General features: G+C 38.4%; 1 protein-coding gene across 1 annotated transcript in view; it reads right to left on the bottom strand.

Annotated features, from left to right (window-relative positions):
* nlgn4xa (neuroligin 4 X-linked a) overlaps nucleotides 1–7,796 on the bottom strand; it is a 92,229-nt gene extending 84,433 nt beyond the window's left edge. The window contains exon 1 of the mRNA XM_007576597.2: nucleotides 7,447–7,796. The gene's annotated coding sequence lies outside the window, so the exon portion shown is untranslated. The remainder of the gene's footprint in view (nucleotides 1–7,446) is intronic.
* Nucleotides 7,797–24,083: the final 16,287 nt, after the last annotated feature.

Below are 24,083 nucleotides of genomic sequence, written 5' to 3' on the forward strand. Positions count from 1 at the left end.
TAGACATAATCCAACACAGAACACTGCAACAGAATGGCTGAGACACTGATCAAGCTAATACAGAAAATGATTAGCTATTGATTGTCAATTGTGTTTCTAGAAATAAATGTATTGACAAGCATAAAAATGTAAACTTTTTTTGTTGCTGTGACCTTAAAGAACTCAGATTAAGTTTTGTCAAAAGCTAATAACTTTTCTTCAAGAGGTCAATGTTCCTCAAAGTTATTTTCATTAATAGCATTTTTGTCATCAGTGATTGATTTGTGTGTGGATTATAAAATCATAACCTGATGCTGTAAATCAAGACTGTTGAGTTGTCAAAACTCAAACAGTAAGACTTCATCAAGTCATGGTCAAACACATTGCTAATGGAGCGCCAGCAACTCAATATCGATTGAACTGACTCTGATGTATCAAACTACTGAATTTTTCCACAGACACACAAACTGGAAACTTTTTCAAAGAGAATTTCATTAATATTGGTTCCTATATGTCATTTTACACAGTTTACCCCTGGATTGCATTAATTTTAATCTCAATGAATATTAGAATAATTTCCAAATGTTTACGTTTTCTTTTTCTATTTTTGAAGAACAGTCTCTGTTAGAGCCTGGATGCTGGTAGAGGGTGACACTCGGCATGTTTCTTTAGCGCTCCATTAGGCTCAGATCAGGTAAAACATTTATCCATTCAATCACCTTCACTCTCTTTTTCTTCAGAAATGCAATAGTAGCTTTTGATGTCTTTTTTCATGTTGTAAAAGTGAATAAAGTTTGGCTTTTCTCCTAAGACTTGAACTGTGGTGGATTTTACCAACATGGGCTTGAATCAATTTGTAAAAAAAATACTTTTTGTTGACAATCACCGGCCCACATTCAAAGTGTTTTGTTGTATAGTACAAGAGACATGCTGAGTTTAAAAGAGGGTTTTCTGACCATAGTAGGGTGTATTTATTTATGCTGAACACTGTAGCTTGTTAGGAATATGAAGCATGTATGTCCACACCTCAAGTGTTTTTGTACTTTCATGTTGGCCTTGGAAGAAGAGCCAAGCAACAGCAAACCAAATGTGCTTGACCTAACATCTAAAACAAAGATATTTGCTTCTATAACTCAGTGACAAGAAACAAACTTTCATGACAACAACAAGGAAAAACAAAACTACATATGTCCTTGTAACATCAATATAATTTTAGGGGGTAAGGAATGTAACAGCAACATGTTGCTAATCTGATACAGTTCATTATTACCAAATATATGGTTTGTATTTTTCTCAAGCATAAAGGTGTGTTAACACAATGTCAATAAGGAAAGCCAACAGCAAAGACTTCAGAGAAGTAATTTCTACCGTCCATCAATCTAGAAAGGAAAGAGTAATAAGTTCCTGTTAATCTTTGAATTTGACCAATTTACACTGAGAAAGACTATTGCCAACATTTAGGATAGTTTCTAGGCTAATTTTACAGAGAGTGGATGTCTTAGCAAAGGTCAGATGCTCTGATAAAATAAACTCAAAGACTCATCTCAGACTCTACAGCAGGAATGCCTTACAGGTTTTAGATGAGTTCCTGCTCCAACACAGCTGAAAACAATGATTGAATTACCTCTTCAGCATCCCATCAAGTTTGGCAAAAGTCTCATAGCGACCCATTCATTTGATGCAGGTGTGAACAGGGTTGCATCTAAAACCTGCAGGACAGTAGATCTCCAGGGCAAGGCTTAGAGTCCATTGGATTACAGGCCAGTATTATGATGGAAGATTAGAGGAATATTGAAAATATGGCTGAGTGGAAGGGTTGAGCTAGAAAGTTCTGGGTGTGAAAGTTTTCTACATAAACATGTGAAAATGTCATTCCAGTAGCTAAAACTTGGCTAAGAGAAAAGGACAACTAAGATGGATAAGAATCAGCAACAGGTGGCAATGATTGTAAATTCAGCCCAATTAGATTGAATTAAGTAAATAAGACCAATGAAATTCTAGTAGATGAATCCTCATGATCTGAGAACAGTTTAAGAGACGAGAATCAGATTTAAGATTTTGTGATAAGAAAATTGCTTATCAGCTCATTGAAGTGGTTTTCTGGTTTGAAACTACCTGAAATGTGAAGAAATGTCTCTTTACTACAGGATCCAGCCTTCAGTTCACGGCGGCCCTGCCAGCCAGACCTCCCTCCTCTCTCCACCTCTCCTCTTATAGGGGTAGTATTTGATGTACAGTGGCCAGCCCCAAGCTGTTCATCATTTACAATCACCCTCTGCTATAAAGACTACTCTGTGAAACCCACACTGCACCAGATCAAAGACTGACTTATCCTGTCAGGACTGGTCAAGCTAAAGAGTTGTCAAAATGATCCTAACCCAACATGTATTTTCAGATGTCAGAGCCCAAATACCTTCCTTCGCAGAGTCATCGTGTTTCTTCTGAATCAATTAGCAGACAGCTTTAGCTTTAGCTTTAGCCTCTGCTTGTCCCTGGCTTTAACTTTCCGAGATGCTGCTTCAGTATTCCCACATAATGTTCTTCCCTCATGATTCCAAATAGTTCTCTTGTGAACTTCCTGCAGCAAATTATCCCCATAGCCTGAAACTACCTGCCTATGAACAGAAACAAGCTTTTTCCTCCAGGTAGATAGTTTTGCTGCAGTGGCTTCTTCCTCTCTGAATGACCTTTAACTGTGGATAGTGACTCCTGAGAAGGTGACTTAAAAGTATTAACTGACTTAAACAGGAAAAGTTTAGTCTAATTTAACATCACTGAGAACATTAATATTGTATTGTAAAAAAAAATAAAGTGAGTTTCGGGGGCACAATATGAGAAAGCATCTGTATTAAAAGATCATAGACCCTTTTTACCTTCACATATTTATACATAGAGATATAGATAAAAAAACAAATGGATATTCAGCAGGTACAATAGGTTACTATTAGCTCACAGACTATTGATCATTGGTTATTGCCCACAATAAATGAAAATGATTCCACAGAGTACTGGGAGTGGTGCTGCTGCACATGGCTTCACAACAATCTCCAACCAGTAGAAGCAGCGAATGCAACAAAATGAAGCCAAACTGTTTCTTATTGTTACCTCAGGTTATGTGCTTGCAAGTGTTTCTATAATAAATTGACACAGGCAGCTGCATTTGTAATAACTCAGTGTTTTATGACAAACCGTCCTTCACACGGCTCGGCCTGCATGCAGATCTTGCACTGCGGCTCTCCTGTGCAGACAGAGAACAATGTATTCACTCTTAATAATTATACAAGATAAGTCTTATGAATATCAATGAAGGCGCTCTCTGTCATTTGCATTTCAATCATTATAAAATGATTCTGTCGGAGACGCGTTGTCCTCCTAACTATAGGATGTCACAGACTGTTTGAGCCGCAGTAGCTGATGATTAACCACCGAGTATGTAGAATGCATTTGAAAGCTTTAGCATATTTCTGCACTGTTTGTTTTCTGCTTTGACATTAAAATCTACAGGATGTCACATTAGGGAACCTTAATGCAAGCAGAACGAGGGAGAAAAGAACGTCCTGATTCGCTGTGTTTAAAAACTGGCGGTGGAAAACACTAAATTACTAGCAATGGTTTCTTGCAAACAAATCCATGTTCAATTAACCTTCTTTCACAGAACAAAATGTATTTCACTTGGATATTGAGTCGAATTTATATCTGGGCTTTGACTAAGCCCAGATATATATCTTTGTTTTTTCTCTTTCAGGTGTAGAAGCACATTCCTATGTCTTATTACAACAACTATTCTGTGAAGTGCACCAGATCCTCCTGCAGCAAATACACATATTATGATGCTGCCACTACCGTACCTTACAGGCTTGCAAGATTCCCTCTTTTTCCTCCAAATGTAACAATGACAATTATAGTCAAACATTTAGTCTGAGGACAAAGCCAACAAAGCTAAGGTGTTTGTTAGTTATGGATATTAATGAATACTAATATAGATTATTGTTAAATGAAGGTACACCTAAATAAAATTGAAAGATTTCATATTTTAGAAAGTTATGTTGATGCCTCTGTTGATAAAAGCTTCTTTGGTATTTTACACAAAACATTCTAAACATGCCACAATACCGCAAAACCAAATATTTGTATCTTTTACAAACTGTCCATGTGTCCATAATTAGGCCATGAAGATCTCTGAAGCAACAAGCCATTTTTCCTGTATTGTGTTTGTCCAGTAGGAGACAAAGCAGAAAACAGTTATGTCATAATAAAATAGACTTTTTGATCCCAGAATGTGCAATATGATGTCCTGTCAAAGCCTGGGGCGTCTCTGACCTACAAGGAAGATGTTATGTTATTTTTAGCAATCCAGTCTTTGGATGCAAAGTGTGAATGCCAGGAACTTAGTTAGGAATAAACATTAAATAATTAGTAAATAGTCTTTCTAGATTTACTAATTATATTATTTGATGGATGAAAAGACATATGTATAGGAGAATCACACTGTTAAAAAAATTCCTAACGAAGCCTTGGAGATTAAAAACTTCAAGTTAAAAAAATATATTTCAATTAGCAATGTTTCTTTGCTACCTGGAGGAGATTAAACAAAAAAGAGGCAAATACGACAAAATTTGTCTATATTTATCAAAAGCTAAGACAACATACAGGTGAATATGTAGCAGTCAGGATTTCCTAACCAACTGTTTCAGAAAAAAATGAGTCTTTATATCTGTGACTTTAGGAAGGGTTCTTAAACTGGACATAACTCAGTGAGTTTATGAACAAACCTTTACCAGCTTCAATTTCCAAAGCTGCATCTGAATAAAGAATTGACAACTTTAATGGTCATTTATCAACCATTAGATTCTATGACATACCAAAGTAAAGTCCTGCGATTGAAAAGGTTCACTCCTTTTCAACAGCAAAATTTCAAGAATAATGTAATTATTAGGAATTATTATGTGATCATTTACAAGAAGGGAAGAAGATCTTGCTCAAACTGGACCTGAAAACACAGCAGCATATCAACAACACACAGCAAAAAAACACTTGCCAGTCCAGACCTACAGGAACTGATCCAAACGCTGTGGTGAGACTTTCATCAGCCCTGTAGGTTCCTCAGAGTTTGCTTTTGGTGTATGAAATATGAGATTTTATGTATTATAAAAAAACAATTGAAACGCAGCTACCAAAAAGACAACATGTTTTGTCCTTTTAATCAGAATAGATGATAGTGGGATTTTATGGGAAATTGTAAGCAGTTCAATATAATTTAATATCAGTTTTGCCTCAGCAAGAGAGCTAAAGCTAAAAATGTATTTTGTTTCTCAGCGTCATAGTAAGTCCAGGCAAATCAAGAGAAAATTGACTTCATGGGAGGAAAATGTAGCTCTGGCCAAAGTCCAGAGCTACATTTTACAAGTCATGTAAAATGTAGGGTTAGGGCTAACCCTACATTTAACCCTAGATGAGGCCTGTAGCAATCAGGCCTCATCAAATGAGGCCTGATTGCTACAGATATCTGCACTTTAACAGTGTGAACTAGTACTAGAAAAAGGTAGAAACTGAATTTTGCATCTCCATAACAGACATCTTTCAACAGACAGAAACATGAAGTGCTTTGAAATATCCTATTAGATGGTTGCAATGACTTTGGACTTGTGAAAAGTCACTGGACCACCAGCCTTCTGAATCTCCTTCAATCGCCTAAAGGCTCTAGCATTCACCTTTTCTACTCTTCGTCCACTCAGTAAAACAACTAACTTCTTTACATGTCCTTTGCCTTCCTTATGAAGAGTGTCAGATACTTCTGGACAACTGTAAAGTTGACAAGCTTCTGCAGGATTGAGTCACCGTGGCATGCCTGGAGAACACCCAAAGGGGAGGCTGATCTTGATCTGGTTCTCAAACCTCATCGACTCGTTTCAGGGTGAAGAGTTAAGGTTAAGTTCAGCCGCCCCACCAAGTATCCAAAGCTCATCTGAACAGCTTAAATCCAAGACCAAGAGGGCAATGTCTTCCAAAATGAAGGTTTTTGTCCCTGACACCATCTGCAAACTGTAAACTGTCTTTTTATGAAGCTTAAGGAGGAATTGTGTCTTCCTCTCTGAGTGGCCTTCAAGCTCATGCTGGTAAAAGACTCATTTTAGTGCTAATGACACTTTGTTCACCACTTCCTCAGATTGGGTTGTGTCATGGAGTGGTTTGGTGGTGATGAAGACGAGACGCAGGCAGACCCAGATGAAGATTGTAATTATGAATTTAATGATGAAACCAAGGAACAGAACAACGTGGAACAGCACAAGGAACATATGAAGCACCATGACCTCACGGTGGCACAGGGAAACAGACTGGTAACACGACGACAAGGATCCAACAGGAGACAAAGACAACAGGTGAACTTAAATACACAGGGAGGGTAATCAAGGAATGAGACACACCTGGGAAGCAATCAACGGGGAGGACAGAGACTCAGGAAAATAGGACTGAACACAGAAAATCTCAAAAATAAACACACAGAAACACAGATCATGACAGGTTGAGGTTCACTTAAAACACACTCATGATGTTTAGATGTATTCATATAACATAAGGATGCCGATTGCCTTAAAATAAATCCCCAGGTGTGTCATTATTTGACTCAGATGTTGTGAATGAACCAGGCAGTGGCCAACTAAACCATGACACCATCATCTGAGCTCTGTTAAACAGCAGTAATCTCAACATACATGGACTTCCTTTCTAATTATTCTGACATATCAAACACTGAACAGGTTAAATGTGTGTTTTAGAGTGTTTGTCTTATTTGTGCAGAATAAAGGTTTAGCTGGTTGAACAGGTGCCTCTCTCTGGTAAAACCAATGGAAACTGGTTTTACCAGAGAGAGGTAAACACCTCCTCTCTCGAGTTCTGAGATAGAACTAAAGATAGTTTGAGTTCTATCTTTTGATTTTTGAGATAGAAAGCAGCCTGTTTGATCTCATCTTATCTGTGAATTCATGCATTTTTTTTCTGTTTCTCCAGAAGCCACATCCAGATCTCCACACCACCATCTTGTGGCGGCCGGGCTGCGCACAGAGCTGTGCTGATGGAGGACGTCAGTCTGCGTTGCAGCTCTCACGCACACACGCGCACGCACACACACTTGGATAGCTAAGAAAAAGAGTTGTTGACAAACACACAATGTGTTGAATGTGTTTAAAAGCAGGTTGCTCCTGCTTGTAGTCTCTGTTCCTCACCGTTTGCTTTGGCTCTGACTATGCTTTAGCGCAGTCTGTTTGCACATGAATGACGCCTGAAACGTGAAAAGCGCACTTAGTCATTTGCGCGATGAGGGATTCGTGGTGATTTTCATCCCAGCTGCTCCTTCTTGCATCACTCACATCGTCCTCACCGCAGACATTTTTCTCCAAACCAACTCGAATCAAAGTGAAGCTCTTGCACCTGCAGCTTCCTCACACTGACTGCTGTTGTGTCACTCACCTCAGTCCGGATCCCTAACATACGAGTCCTGACGTCTCGCGGTTCTCCAGCCCACATGCGCAAAAAAAAAAGAAAAAAAAAAATGCTTTTAAGTCCACATCCAAGCTCCTGCTCTGCAAACCCAAAGTAACACAGCGCGCACCATGTGTGCCGGAGGGAGCGCAGCAGCACGTCCTGGGTTGTTTTCCCCGTGCGCGTGTGTTGCGTGTGTGTGAGATGAGGAGAACGGAGATGCGGCTTTATAGCACTGAAGATGTTTCAATGAGTCATTGCAGAGGCGCTGGGAACGCTGCTAAATCTAATTGCTCTCATAGCGAGAGTGAATTGCGCGTACAAGATTAGTGATAGAGAAACCAGGTCTCTCTCTCTCCCTCTCTCTCTCTCTTTCTCTGGCTTTCTATTGGACTACACAGACTGAAATTTACTAAGCCTGCAGCCAATAGATTGCTGCACTCTCCGTACCGAACTAACTGTGGCAGGTTTCCACCAAAACACTTGAAACACAGGGACGCCTGCAACTTACAATCACGCAAAAATCTGGACATTTCGGATCGGAAGAGTTTATGAAACCAAATGTTTAGGTATGTTTCTGAATTAAAAAAAAAAAAAAAAACTTAATTAAAAACTTCACACTGAATGTTTTAGAAATAAATTGGCAAAAACTATTGGACTATTGTGTAAAATAAAAACGTTTGTACATAAGATATGAGGATTAGGACTACCGGGAAAATAATTCTGACTAATTTTAGAATTTCGACTTTAATCTGACTTTTGATCTCAGAAGTTTAATGGCACTATGTCATTAAACTATTTCTCTTCTAGTAAACTCTTGGTTCCTAAAACAGCATTTTATTTCATTTTTTGTAATGTTTTAGATTTACCAAAATAAATTTAATAATCTGAATCTGATTTCTTTTTTAAAGACATTTAAAGTATTCAAAATGTAATTTAAAAGTTTTACAGTTCTGTATAGAAAATAATTCTGTTTCCAGGGTTTAGTCTAACTGAAATCCTCACACTAATTTTAATTAGACAAAAATGCAAGCTTTTCTTAATTTATCATTTCCACAATTAAGAAAAAAGGCAAAGATCTAAAGCAACAAAAAGTTTTCTTCTGTTTACAAATGGAATAAAGAATTAACGAATCCTCAGTTTTTATGAATTCATTTATAGTGTAGAATAATCCAAGTGAAGTATCGATATTTTAGAGCTAGAGTTGATCATCTATTGCTGTTTCACCTTGATTGCGAATTTCTATGCTTTTATGTCATTGTGAATTACTGTGAAACCAGAAATTTACATGCTAGTAGAAAACAAATATAAAGCAGAGGAACTAAGGGACTTTTTTCCTAGCACTCCTGCCACCCTCTGAAAGAGTTGTGCCCTTGGCAGAGAACGGTCGGTGCTTATGATTAAAAAAATAATAATGTGATCGGTATCGGCGATCGGTATCAGTGATCGGCCCTCATGGGTGATCGGAATCGGATTCGGCAGGAAAAAACATGATCGGCACATCTCTACTAAGTATATATTTTTGCACACAGTGTTCCTGCAGGCTAAACCGACTGCAGGGAAAAATGTTGTCTGAATGTTGTCAACCTGACCGCATCCCCAGGTCCTCATCATGCTACACTTCAGAGAAACAAATCTTAGTTAGAAATGGAGAAAAAAAAGAAGGAAAGAAAAACTTTTTGTTTTTTTTTGTACATCTACAATGTGCAATAAATCAGTGATCAAACTCTGTATTTGCCCACCTAAAGCTGCTAACATGAGATACAATAACTGTTTTGGAAGAAAACGAAACGTGGCATGGTGAGCAAACACACACACTAAAGCTCAAGTCAAGGTTTGAACCAAATATATTTAAAAATATAAAACTCCAACTGTCTCTACAAATGAATTTTATTGCTCATGTGGTGGGATGGTGTTCCACCCTCCCCCACTCTGCGCACCGGGTGCAGGAGAAAGCGCACCAGTAATTGGTGGGCGGGGCAGATGCCTATATAATTGGGCAGGCCGCTGCAAGATGCGTGCGTCTTTGTTTCTCCCGCTGTTGCTATAGTCGGCGGCTACATGTCAGCTTGTGGGTTTGGTCGACTCATCTGCGATCGTAAGTGACAGTTTTGCTATCCGTGGCTGAGATCATGGTTGGTTTTTGGGTGCTACACTTGTCGTGCATTTCTGCAGTGTTGCTCTGATGGCGTTGCTGGCTGCAGCTGGGGATTGCTGTGGCGGGCGGCTTCAATCTGGTCCTCACCTGCTGACCCGCTTCCTCCCGGGTTAGGCTGTGTTTCCACCCCTGGGTAAGCTACCTGTTGACGTTTGATTTCTTTTATCTGGATCCACGGTTAATGGGTTTTCTGTTTCAGGCACCTGATTGTGTTTGGAGCTGCAGCGCTTTGGATGCTCTGCTCTCTTGTTTTGTCTTGTCTTCCTGTTTGGGCCACTCTCAACTAAACTTGCTGCTGTGTGGGCGGGGCATTACTCTTCTGGCCTTATCCAAGGGCATTTGGAACTGGATGACGACAAAGATTTGTTCCATTGTTTGAAGTGTTTTCTTTTACCGTTTGTATTTGTTGTTTACCAATTTGTGTTTATTTTCTTTTGCATTGCATGTTTTATTTTATTTCTTTTGGAATAATTGAACTTGTCTGTCCTGTTTCCTTTTGTTCCAGGGACCAAGTAGTGGGCCTGAAGCCTCGTTTTAAAGAAATTGTTAAATAAAATATTGTGCACTGTTAAATCTGTTCAGGTGCATCTTGTTACTTTTAAAAAGATCTCCACCTGCTGGTCACACTCATAACCGACCAGGAAGTGCCCAGAGGTGGACATAGTGTTGACATCTCACCAAGACAACAAGCAACATGGCAGCTGTACAAGGTAGAGTTCAGACAGTAAAGCAACACATATTTTACTTGCTACAGGAAACTGTCTTTATGTCTTCATTTGAATAAAATATTTTAATTTGTTTGTTGCTGCTAGCTAGCTGTAACCTCAAGCTGTGCACTATATCCACATGACATAGTGCTAGCTAGCTGTGAAAAACTCTTTTGATGTCAGTGCAGTCATTAAGGAGTAATATGCTGCTTGAATAGCGTATTACTATTCAAGTAATATGCTATTGAATAACATCAAAATAAAGAGCTATGCTGTTAGTCCTTTTGGACTATTGCGTAACTAAATTCCAGTATGTTTTTTTTTCTCACTATCAGACAGTGAATACTTTATGCAATAAGTTCAATAACCACAATCTTATAAATTTTTTATTTTTTTTTTAATATCAAGATTTCAGACTGTCCCTACAATAATTTGGAGTTGGCCTGTTAATCCTTTTCAGATATACAGTAAAAATGTATTTGTTATAAAATATCAATAACAAGTAAGGAGAGGCATATTTATCAATGGGAAATGTTAGTTTTTGTTTTTTTTTGTTCCACCACCTAAATTGAAACACAGAAGCCTGGAAAGTGATAACCTTCAACATCAAGGTCAGACTCATTTCAAACCAGTGTGAGCGCAGCTTCTCATCATGTTACATAAAAGAAGCCAAAAGGAGGTCTGAACAGTTGAGTCAGAGCTGGGAGATGAGGCAGGCCTCCCTTTGATATCGTCATCATTTATTCCTTCTCCCCACATCATAAGCCTCGGCAGTCGGGGGTGTCCTCGTTGCTTCTGAAGTTTATGTCGGCGGATCGACCAAGATTGACTGGGTGACTTTCATGAGACTGATGAAGGGACGTTGGCACTGCCTGAGTGGAGCCAAATTAAATGTTGAGTAGGATTACAACTTCACCTGCAACCTGCAGTGGAGGACCACTGAAAAAAAGTCCGAGTGGCCTCTCTGTCCTTGTATTAGCATGCATGCGGCGTGATGAAACCACTACTGGCCATTTCCTTGTACAGCACAAGTGGAAATTTTAGATAAGGAGTATAATTCTGCACACTTTGCATTTCAGATAATTGGAAAAGCGTGAATATAGCACCCTAATAATGGCTTTTTTCCTTCACTACAGTACAATTAGATATAGTGTGTGTTAAATTGAGGATAATGAAAAATAATTCTCTGCGATTTAAAGATATAGCCTGAAACAAATAAGGCGACGTGAGAAAATATTTTATCCTTGTTTTCTTTAGTCTTTGCTTCTTTGTCACACTGAAATGTCTACAAACATAAATGAACTTTTCAAATCCAGAGTAAATCAATACAATACAGACCAACATATCTCTCAGCCTAATAACTAGTTGTTCCACTTTTAGCATCAGCAGTTTCCAAACAAAGTTATTATACTTAACTACAATAATGAAAACTGGAAATGAAGCTTAGGTGAAAATTCAAACCAGAAGACTCTCTAGCCTCACCTGCCTCAACAATCAGTGCCTCCCTCTCATCACCCTGGAGCTATCAGCGCTGGATCAAGCAACGTCATGGCCAATCACCGACTGAGCCCCAGTTGATAAGGACCTTCATCCACAGCCTTCTCCGCTTACCAGCTGCGATCAAACCACCACCACTCCTTCTCCACCTCCACTCTCCTGGCTCTTCAGGCACCCATCCTTCTTCGACCTCCACCACCAGTACCAGCCCCGGGGTTCTACATTCCTAGAATGCCAAAGAACTTTAATGTTTACTTGTTAATAAACCTTTTAATCATTTGCTTTCTCTGGCCGAGTCTCTCCAGATTGAAAGAAAACATTTTTGCTAACTGAAATATATGAATAGTAACTGATGAGGCAAAACAATAACTGAAAGTTCAACATATAGTAAGCTTCCTTTTTGTGTTTATGAATCCATCCATTTACTATATTATGCATCATATTGATTTATTTGAAATGTATCCACTCCAAAATGGGGTTTCAAAAATGATAATTTCTAGTCTCCCAAGACTGAGTCAGTGTGGATGCACAACCTAAACGAGAAAAAACATGTGGATACATCTAGAATCACCTGGATGGGCCTCATTCTGACCTTAACTGATCTAGTGAGGCCAACAGAGCTGCAGATTTTCTAGATTCTTTGGTGATCTCCTTTGGTAGGTTAGGGACTCCAGAGAAGGTTTTCAAATGTTCTCAGTTTGAGGATAATCTCATGATGGGTTTAACGGATCTTACCTACATGCATGAACACCATAAGAGACGGATGAAATATGAAAAGTTTATTTACAGAAGCAAACAATGGGGGTGAAGCCATTGTTTGGTTCACCCCCATTGAAGCAAACAATGTGCTGCTCATCAGTGCTGCTCTCGGTGCACTGAGAAGATAAGAAGATAAGAGGCCTCTCTGTGGTGAGTTCAGGTTGCCGGGAAACAGGAGGTTGCTAATGTGAAATTCATAAACTTACTCGCTCTGTGCGTTCAAATGGCTTCGAGGGGTCTGGTAGGCCATGGGGTTCCTTCACAAACCTATTGAGTTTCTTCTCCGTGGAACTTGGTGGTTCGGAGAGTGGGCCTGAGTGGCCGTCAGTGGTATGGAGAGCGGCTTTGGAGGGCGGATAGGTAGGCTTGTCGTTGAAGGTGGGTGGGTGGAATGGCCAGTCAGAAACTTCAGAATCGCTGGCAGGATCTACGGAAACAGATGAGGCTTGGATCTCAGGCATCTATGGGGTAAGAACCCATGACATCGTAAGGAGTGACCAGAGGTCAGGTAAGAAGATTCAGATGAATCCTGAGGAGAGCAAAAAATCCACAATGAGCACAGTCCAAACTACGGGGAAAAAACAGACAGATCTCAAGGAAAGGAAAACTCGGAGCAAAAACTCTGAGGGGCTGGAGGTACCATCTACGGTTGACACTCTGGTGTCAAAGTACCGGCGTTCCACCTCTCTTATGCTGCCGTAAATGAGATGATCAGCCCCCGGTATGAGGATGACATCATCGATGAAGCCACTGCCCAGCCGCCTCTAGGACTCCATCTAGTGGGGAAATAACCCAGCAACCCAAAGGAACAAAATAAAACCCCAGAACCTAACAGATAATAGATTCTCTGGGATTCATAAACCTTAGAAATGACTTTATAACCTTTTCTAGACTGGTAGATGTCAGTGACTTTGTCATCTGTTTCTCAGTCTCTTCAGGTTGTTTTATTTTCTGAGATCTCTTGGCCTACTTTGTGTCGTCACACAGGTTCTTTTGAAGTGATTTCTTGCCTCTACTGTTTTGGCATTAATCATTCCTAGAACTCATTTTGAAATGTACTTTTTGAACATTTGAATACTTTGCTGACCAACGCTCAGCTTCACTTCATCATCATTAGGATTAGTTAGTCCTGAAAACATCTGGATCTCATTTCTCAGTCTGCAGCATGGAGCTACATTAAATATGCTGCATGAAAACTGGAGCCGACAGAGGTTTGCATGCGTGTGTATGAGAGGTCTGTACAGCCGTGTTCACTCTTCCAGAATGAAGAGACTGTCAGACCTGCGGATTTAATGGCAGCAGCAGTAGATGAGGGCAAGAAGTGTAGTGTTTAATACTTCACAGAGGACAAGCTGGCCTCAGATGATTTAGACAAGCCGTGGCAGTAATCACATGCAGAGAGACAGGGGCTGTGGGAGTGGGTTTCTGAAAGTGCCAGGACACGTCTCCTCCTCTGTGTTTAAGTACAGAAGATTCCTGTCGCCTCAGGCTGGCAAACAGATACATAAAGTCTATAAAGTGGTTGGTGAGGCATGACGCTGGGACTCTTCAGGAGCACTCACTCCTTTGGTGGTGATGCATGAGCACGAGGATGCGGCCCTCTTCGCTGACTACTTCAGAGCAAGAGCGGTTTTATCTTTGTTGGTGTTTTGATCGATTGCAGTCTCAGTGTTGATGCAATAAGGCAACATGATATTTGACAGTCTCTTACAGCTACAAAATTAGTGATCAATGCCTGTCGGAGCTTTGTTGCTGAGGCAAACACTCTTCAAGAGGCTAGGCCTCAATGTTTCCTCTCACTCTCAAACCCTTTAAAGGACTGAAAGAAATACACAGAGGAAAAAATGTATCACCAAGGTTATGAGAAAGTCAAAGAGTAATTATTACCATCCATTTAGTACTCATAAAAAATGTCTAAGAATGGATTGTGATGGAAACAGGAGAGAAACTGAAACATTCTTCTCAAGGATAAACATATTAAACCACATACACACTGCTTCGTGGACCCCTGGTATTTGTGGTAGTTAGGGTCAACAGTTGCCCAGAAGATCTACCAATAGTTGAGAACCCCTGCAAAAACACTTGTAATTGTTTAGTTCAAACAGCAGATATTCCTTAATATGCATTAAAACACTCAGTGGAGCTCATGTTGACACTACACCAGAGCTAACATCCATAGTCTTCCTTATCTCTGGTCTTAGAGCGAACAGTCAATCAACACAAGGTAAAATGAATGGCACTTCTGGATTGACCGCTTTGCAAACCCTAGACACTTAAAGATTTGCATTTCTGACATCTGTGTATTTTGTAAAGTGCACCAGTCACTCTTGCATCAAAACATGTACAGTGGATTCTACGTCTGAACATTTTTACAATACCTCCTAACATCGGTTCTCACCCCTGTGGCTGGCTGGTTCAGATTAGAATATTGCTTCACCCTTCACTACATTCCTAGCGTACAAAGGAATGGTTCTTTTGACCCTGCAGGGTCAATGAAGCCATTTCCCTTTGACTTTAACATTTAGGTTTGCTTGTGAGACGATGTCTCTGTCCCCTGGGCAGAACTTCTGCCTCACTTCCAGACGGAGCAATAACCAAACTTTCCCCAAGAGCAAATGCTGAGGGTGATGCTGTTTCATCTGCTGTGCTCCCTCATGCTGCCATTTGAAGTTTCAGATTCCCATTGTGACTTTGATGCTTCCACCTCTCCAGCTGCATCTGAGCAGTGTATCTCTTAGAATAGATGTAAAGTTTTTTTCCACACCCAGAAATTCACAACACACAACACAATAAAAACAAGAATACTTTTGCTCTTTTTTGACATTTCTATACGTGAAAGGACCAAATGTGCCCTGATAAAAAGATCAACCTGAGGTTTTCTACCTGTGTCTGTATCTCTGAGCCCAGTTCTGTTCTCTGTGAAGTCAACCAACATCTTCCAATGATCTCTACTAATTCCAGTGGAAGAAGTGATGAAATTCCTTTAAATAGAACAGTTGATGCCTTGTTTTTATGTTGTAAAGTATCTGGTCCAGTCTGATCATCTTAAAACAATTGGATGTAGTTATTAGCATAACATGTTGAAACTGTGTGTCCTCTCCTTTGTGTTTCAGACAATAGCACTGATTTGTGTTGGTCTATCAGATAAAACATTATCTTCTGGCTCTTAATTGTATAATTTTTGTTCTTCTGTAGGATGTGATTGGATTGCATCATTATCTTCTGAATCTATCTTTTAAAAGCTAGTTGTAATATTAAGAGCATCTCCTTCATGTATTTGAGCGCCTTTGAAGTTTCCGGTTTTATTGAAAATCCGTTTGAAACGACACTCTGAGTTCTGTAAAGCTCTCTCCTCAGAACGGATGAAGCAGAAATGTGTTCTCTTCATATTAAATAATACATTACAAGCTGCTCGGAGGTGGCCAGATGAGCAACCATTTTTTAAATATTCTTTCCTTTTTTCCCTTCACATCTTTATTTAGAGGTTTTTCTACAGCAATATTTCCAGTTTTTGTTCTTCTTGACCTGACAGTGATCTTTGCTTTTCAAATAAAGATGTGCACCTTGCAGATATCCCATGTCAGCTATGAGTCTCATGAATTTGGACTGATATTGCCTGCAGTGTGTCCCTGACCTTAAACCGTGGAAATTTTCTAAGCCATCCTCTGACCAATTGGGCTTTTGATCCAAATCATAAATGGCAGCTTCCATAGCGAGCAGGCAGGAAGACAGATATGGGAAGCAGTGAGGAGATATCATTAAGTCTCAGGTGAGACTCATAACTGGTGCTGAAACTAGAACAAACAGAAGTGAATTTGGTTCAACTTGGACAAGGTTCAGTCTTGATTATGGGATGTCAGAAAGCAGCAGTATAGCAACCTTCCTCTCACTGTCAGCTGCGTCTTCTTATATAAGCCTAGATGTCAATCAGTCCTCGATTCTGCTTTTTTTCTCTGCACTGCTGTGAAAGTATTTGATGCTTTACTAGTTTCTTCTGTTTTTATTTTTTGCTTTTAAATATTTTGTATCAAACTAAATGAGATGCAGCAGATTGGACATTTATCAGGCCTCAGTGTGTGACTAAAACAAAACTGTCCTGTTAAGCTCAGGTAATTCATGATTTAACAAGGAAGGCATTAGCCGAGTTTCCAATATATATGTGAGCAAACTTTGTCGATATTCCACTAATGTATGAAAAAAAAAAGTTTTCCAATTGCAGTCGTTCCATTGAATAAATTAAAATTAGTTTCACAAATAAAAGTCCCGAGCTGGAACCTTTGGCATGCGTTTCTGGTACACCCATAAATCTAACACACAAGCAGCAAAGGACAACAAAGCTGCTTTTTTTCCCACTGGGAGTTAATTTTAGCTTCAAAAAAGTTAAATTCAAGTCAGATTATTTATTTTGCACCAAATCACAACAGATATGATCTGTAGTAATTTCAGTTCAATCTCGTCTCATTTGAATGCGAGTTATGAAACAGCGTATTCATCTCAATTTATTCATCAAATTAAAGTGTTCTGTCTAAGGAAACCCAGCAGATTGCATCAAGTCACTGACTTACAGCATTTGTTCTTCCTGGATGAGTAGACAGGGACATTAGACAATCACTTGCATTGTGTGGTTGACTTCACAGCCATCCCTCATTCTGGGCAACTTGCAGCGACAGTAGGGTGAAAAAACTCCCCTTTAACAGGAAGAAACTTCAAGCAGAACCAGAACCTGGCTCTGGGGGTTTGAGAAGGTGCAGGCTCAAAAAAGAAAAAGAATAGCTGTTGTAGGATTTTCATGGGTCAATTTTTAGTAATTTTCTTTTACTTTTACTTCGGTCAGTTTCAAGTTATTTCAGTCGTTCACTAGCCGATTTACAGACTATTTTATAAAACTGTTTGTAAATCATCCTCTTGCATATGTTATATAAATGAACAACAAACAGGCACTCAAAATGTAAAGGTCCAAAAGCAAGACAGACTGCTTTTCTGTTGTGTACAGTTGGAGATTTCAGAAAAAACAGTCAGCTTAAGTTTTTTAAGGTTTTTAAGTCTGTAGACCTTTTCAGATTTGACCTGTTCCACGTCCAGTCAGGAATTATCCAAACATGGTGTTCAAAAGCAGCCTTGGTGTTCAGTATCCTGACCATACCTGGGTGGTAATGGCTAGTTTGACTATGTGCTTTCAAAGCATGGAGTCCACTGAAGAAAACTTAAATACTCTCCTCTGACTGAAGCCTTACAGTACCAAAACACAAAATATAAAAAAGAGATTAAGAAAAGAACTGACAGAGCAATTTTTATCAGTCAGCATGGAGTGCAAGTTCACTACAATGTGGAAAAAATAGTAATAAAAAGAGGTAAACTAAAATGAAATGTTCAGAAACTCCCAGTTATCTGAAATTGTCTGCTTCAGGCTATAAAACAGAACTGAATGCGTTTTTCTGTCTTGCAGATATGTGAGCAGACCCACTGGGTGCAAATATAGCAAAGATAGGTTTGTCCACCTGAACAGAACAGACACAATACGCCGGTGTTCCTATAACCTTCAGTGATTATAACATGCAGCCGTGCTACGAATAAATATGTAAGGTTATTATTGCTCTCCACACAGTTTAGCATGAACCAGATCATCTGTCACGGTTAGGTGGACATGAGAAAGAACTGCTGTCAATCATCATTAGCAGATGAAAACATTTATTTCACTGTAAAAAAAAAGGTGTATTATTATTATTATTATTATTATTATTATTATTATTATTATTATTATTATCAATATATATATAAATATATATAAATATAATTTCTACTTACATTAAATTGCACTACTTTTCTGTTCTAGGTCAGTTAGATTCAGCAGAATTATTTAATTATTATTGTTTATTACTTACTAGATTTTTTTAAACACTTTCTTCAAATTTCTGTTGACAAGCTTGTCTGCGCATCCTTAAAAAGTCTGAAATGTATGTATCTAAACCTAATGGATTAAAATGTCTTAATTTTTTTTGGAAAAATCAAGTTGGCTTTAAGTATGTTAGACACAGGTCTTAAATTTGGTTGTGGCAGGACTGTTTAATCTCATCATTTACGTTGTTCCACCCACAAAACATTTCTGTTGTTGAAAAGTCTGAATCACACAGAGACATCTTCACTGCTTTCTGTATCTTCAGGCAGGTGCAGATATTAGTGGCTACCTGTTAATTTACACTTTGTGTTTATCCTGGGTAAGTCTAAACTTATATAGCCAGGCAGCTGGGAAACATTCTTCTTTCCCACTGGTCCATTTGTGTAGCATAAAATGCTACAAGCATTCTGTGCAACAAAACTATGAACTACAAGGTCAATACAAACACCAGAAATTTCAGTTTTGCTAGCGTTGCTAAAGCTCCATTGAGTTTTCTTGTGATGCACTTGTTAAATTTCATTGATGATGGTTGTAAAAAAAAAACATCCTAAAAAGTCATAAACTTGAGTTGGTGAAACTGGAGGTTTGTAGGTCGCCTTCATCACTCTGGCCTTTTGAAAGTCTCTTTTGTCCAAGCTCTTACTTTCTGCTTGATGTTGCTTCTATATTCCCTGATATATATTGCATTGTGGCTTTAAGTGCAAGTTCTTTTCCCCAAAATGTAACAATTAGCAACAATTGTCCACCAAAATTAATTGGAATTAATGTCAGACAGTTGGATTTTTTGTAGTGAATGGAAATATCTGATTTGAAAAGTACACTCATATCAGAGACATTCCTTTTCTTAACGATGTGATTGGAATAGATCAATTAGCCTTTAATGGGTGGGAAATTGCTGTGTGCTGATCCTTAAGTGAGAGATAGCTTAATGCCTCTGGGTGCTATTAGCATTGTGGATGAAGAACTTTTCAGGGAGACAACATTAGTAGCAATGTTGCTGCTGGTCCATAACAATTTATAAAAATAACAGCTGGAGCATAAATGTCACATTTACTAAGTCAAGCCACTTGAGATGTAAAGCCAGTCTTTGACAGTAAATTTTACTGCCTGCTTATTGAAAATTAACTTGTTTACAGGTGTACTACATACAATTATGGAGAAATGAAAACTGCATCAACTGTCAAAGCAGTTAAGGAAAGGAAACAGTAAAAGACTTTTATTAACACAAACATAAAATTCTGGGATCCATATGAGTGAATTTCCAACATTACCTACAATACTTTGACAGCCACTGTTGGTTCAGCCGATGCTAATCCTTGATCTGACTTCATGGCACAAACATCAGAACTCTGCTGACCAGTAAGGAGCAAATCATCACTGAATACTGACCGCTAGCTACCACTCCACATCTTTAGTCACCCCCGCGTCCTCTGCCTCCACCACAATGCTGACATGCAGTAAAAGTCTGTACTAATAAGTCCTGATCTGAGCTCCACTAATTCTGCTCTGACTTCCAGAGAATATGCCCTGAGCAACCAAGAGAAAATTCTAAATGCATATTGAAAGCCTGCATATCTATGCAAAGTGATAAAAATTTTCTTAATTTGTCGGCACGGATACGAGAGACATTTTATCTTTAAAATGCAAATTCCTCCTTGTATGTTTTGATTATGTCTTGTGTGTTTCAGTGTTGCCCTGTGATAGACTGGTGATCTTTTCATGGTGTATGTTACCTCTGACCCAATGACCTCTGGGGGTAGGTACAAGCCTCAGAGTGACGCTGCAGGATGGACAGATGGATGGATGGACAGCTAATGACTACCCACATCCAAATTGTAATAGTTCCTCACAAGCACTGGCTGCCAGGATATGAGGAATTTAGTTGAGTCACATAAAATCAGAAACTGTGGCCATTAATTTATGTAATCACACATATCTCCAGGCTGTGTGAGCCAGAGAAGGGGGTAACAAACTATGTCACATGTTCATTATAGCTGCATTACAGCTCTGTCATTTGGAGAGAATGTGGCAGAGTGGGAGGCCACAGTCACACAGCTGCCACAGTGGATTAAGATGGATTATTTGTTTGGCAGAAAAGTAATCCTGTGAGATTGGTGATTGGCTCTAGCCTCTCTTTGTTGTAGTTCTTGCTTGGAGTGAGAAAGGTAGAATTTAGCCAGACTTGTAGAGAATATATTTTTGCATAAATCATTAAAGTAATTTAGACAGAAACATGACATAAGTGGTGACTAAATTGAGACAATTAGAAATTTTAACATAGCGCTAACAAGCTGGGAACTGAAAATCATTATTTCATATGCTAGAAAGTAAGAAAAAAGATTATGAAAATTGAAAAATTTTGGAAATTAAGATTAATTTCATTCAAACTCTGTAACAGATGATTAAGATATTAATTGAATAAGATTGTTTTTACGTCAATCAAATACAATAAATATGTTGATTGAATTTAGCCAATTTGTCTGAATTCAGTAAAAAAGATCAAATCAAGTTTATTATTATGATGTATCATAATAATAATAGTTCACCAACAAGGCAGTTCAGAGGGCTTTTCATGATAAAAATAATATTATATCAATAATGAAACAATCAATAAACATTACGTTCTGTCAAATTCATTATCTTGCACCATATTGATTAATGTTCCAGCTATTGTTAATCATTAACAGGTGGGGTTTTAGCCTTATTTCACCAATCAATTTACAAAAAAAAAAAAAGAGGAAAAAGATCATTGATCCGCTGAGCTTCCTCCAGGGTTACAACAGAAGAAACTCAGAAGGATCTCACTGATGTAGACCACGGCTTGGTTAATATAGAACAATCACAATTTTTGAAGTTGATTAATCTTTTCCAACCAAATACTATAGCATAGCAACTGTGTAAAGTTTAGTTTGCTGTTTTAACTGGTGGCGACTGAAATTCTCTTGCTATCATGTTACGACTTTCATCCAAAAGTTCTGAGACTTGGGTTGGAAGTATCAGGCTCATAAGTTGTGTTCAGAAACAATCAGAACAGTAATAGGGCAACAGAGTCCATTAAAGAGCAACATGTTATCAGTAATGAGATCATCAAGGTCACATGAATCTCTGGCCACTTAACGCTTTCGTGTCAATGTCACTGACAAACCAAGCAAATCTCCAACAGTGTCAACCTGTGTGCCGTTTCGGTCACATGTCTCAAGCTGTGAGTTTCTCTGACTGCATGTTGATGCTTATTTCATACCTTTCTCAAACCCTCCATCTACCTTGTTCAGAGTGTGACCTGACCTGGCTCTTATCGGATGAGTCTGAACGTACCACACTGAAGAGCCAGAGTTCAAGTGTTCTGTCCTTGGGGAACTAATCTCGAAAATTGCTACCAGATTTAAATTGCACTGGAATATTGTGAATAGAAAATATCACAATACTTCTTAATAATAGTTTCTCACACTTTAGTCACATATGTGATGACTATGTTCTTCCACCACCTCTTCTCCTTTGCTAGTCCAGCCCAGGTTGACTGTTTTCTTGATGCTCTAACATATTCCACGTTGGAATATCCACAGGTTTGGAGGATTTTCATGATGTTTTTGTTCTTTGTCCTTTCTTCCCTCTCTGTGAGGACCTGTTGGGCTTTAGTGATCTAATTACTGATCATTTTTGTTCCATTGGGTGGAATGGAACATAAAGCTATAATGCTTTTTGAAATGACATCAAACTTGTAAAGCACTTTTTGGCATCTTCAAAGAAGCTTTACATTGAAATCAGTCGTTCCCATACATGCACACACTCAGACACGCTGATGATGTAAAGTTTATACCGAAACTACCTAATACCAAGATTATGTATGGATTGAAACTTCTGAAGTTGAACAGATGATTTTTTTTGTCTTACTCTTATGGTATTTAGCAAATAAAAATAATTTTCTTAAAGGGGCAGCATTATGTAAATTTGACCTTTTGAGCTTTACGTCATGTTATAATTTAATTCCCTGGAGGGTTGCTTTGATTCTTTAATTCATGTTTGAAAAATCCTTTAGTCTCCCATGGCAACCATTCAGCCATGTGTGGACCTGTGCAAAATGCCTCAATGGACTGAACACCGCCTTAGAGGTGCAGCTCCTCCACAGAACTGAAATCTTGCAACTTTCATCTCACTTCCTGAAGGCGGAGTTTCATAAAGAGCAGAAGTTTTTAAAGAGACAGAGACTCAATTTCAATGTATTAAATTGCTTTTAAGCTACATTTCATGTGTGAAGTTAACACAGTTTGTGCTATGTGGATGAAAAATACAAAATGCTGTCCATTTAATTTTAAATTAATTTAATCATTGCTTTAGAAGTCCAGATTCAGCACTAAACCTGTGGTTGTGCTCAGCTCCTCTTTCTGTTTTTCACCCACTGTTTTAAAATTATGCACATCTGCTTTAGTATCGCTGAAAACCAAAACATATCATAAAAGATAAAGAACACATTTTACATTATGTCTATAGTTAAATCACGTCTTAATGAGGATGCACAAAAAATAATCAAGTAAGAGATTCATTCTATCTGCATAAACCGACAATGTGCTGATGTAAATATGGCAAACCCACAGAAAATGACTAATGGTTAATAAAATTCATCTAAAACACATAAACTGAAATAAAAATCAGCTGCTTTTGAACCAGAACATTTGTTTGCTCTTTCAACTAAATGGCTTCAACAAGTCTTTGATGTGAGGCTCTCTGGGGTTTCACCTGGTAAACCTTGATGGTGGTTAAGCTTCAAAGCTGTCTGCATCAAACCCATCACTATCTACACATAGACAAACACACTACACATGGATTTTTATTCTTTGGTATTCACCACCAGTCAAGATGCTTTTCTTTCTATCATGTATTCTTTAAGAGAAACTCTTTTGGGCCTATATTTTTCTTTTTCTTTTATCCTTTATTTATTAGAATATTCTTTCAAAAACTTGAATTTCTAAAGTCTTCCTACTGAAGGTTTTCTATTCACACTTCAAAGAGCTCTTCTTAGCAATAAAACAATAATACTGTGTGCATTTTAAGATGACAAGATGAACATATAGTTTATACTCTTGACTCATGTTCATCTCAAATGTTCAGCTATGTTGTTTATTTGCACCTTGTATTTTTTTAACGATTAAAATAGGCAGCTACGCATGTAGACAAAATAGTTGGTTCCCCTCTGCTAATGGTCAAAAAACAAACAATAGTCAATAAAAATTTACTGAAAATGAACCCATGAAAATCAAACATTACTTTTGAATTGTGATTTAACACAAATACACAAATGAAACATAATAGCATCCCCAGAAAAAAATTGAAAACGATTTCACCATATGGACATGTTAAAGTAAGCATCTCAGGTGTCTTCATGTTCTGGAATGACTTTGCTGCATGTGGCACAGGGTGTCTTGAACCTGTGTAGGCAGTTTTCATTATGGATTTTAGCGTTGTCCCTAAACCCCAAGACCACAGAGGGTCCACTGTAATGCAATTGTGAAGTAGAAAAAAATTAAGTGCTACAGGTGCCATGTTTCACAAGTGTTTTCTGTTTTTCACCGTTGTTTGTATTTTGATTATTTTAATATTTATTTATTATTGT

The sequence above is a fragment of the Poecilia formosa genome, unplaced genomic scaffold, assembly GCF_000485575.1.
Source record: "Poecilia formosa unplaced genomic scaffold, Poecilia_formosa-5.1.2 Scaffold411, whole genome shotgun sequence".
In the NCBI taxonomy this organism is placed as follows: Eukaryota; Metazoa; Chordata; class Actinopteri; order Cyprinodontiformes; family Poeciliidae; genus Poecilia; species Poecilia formosa.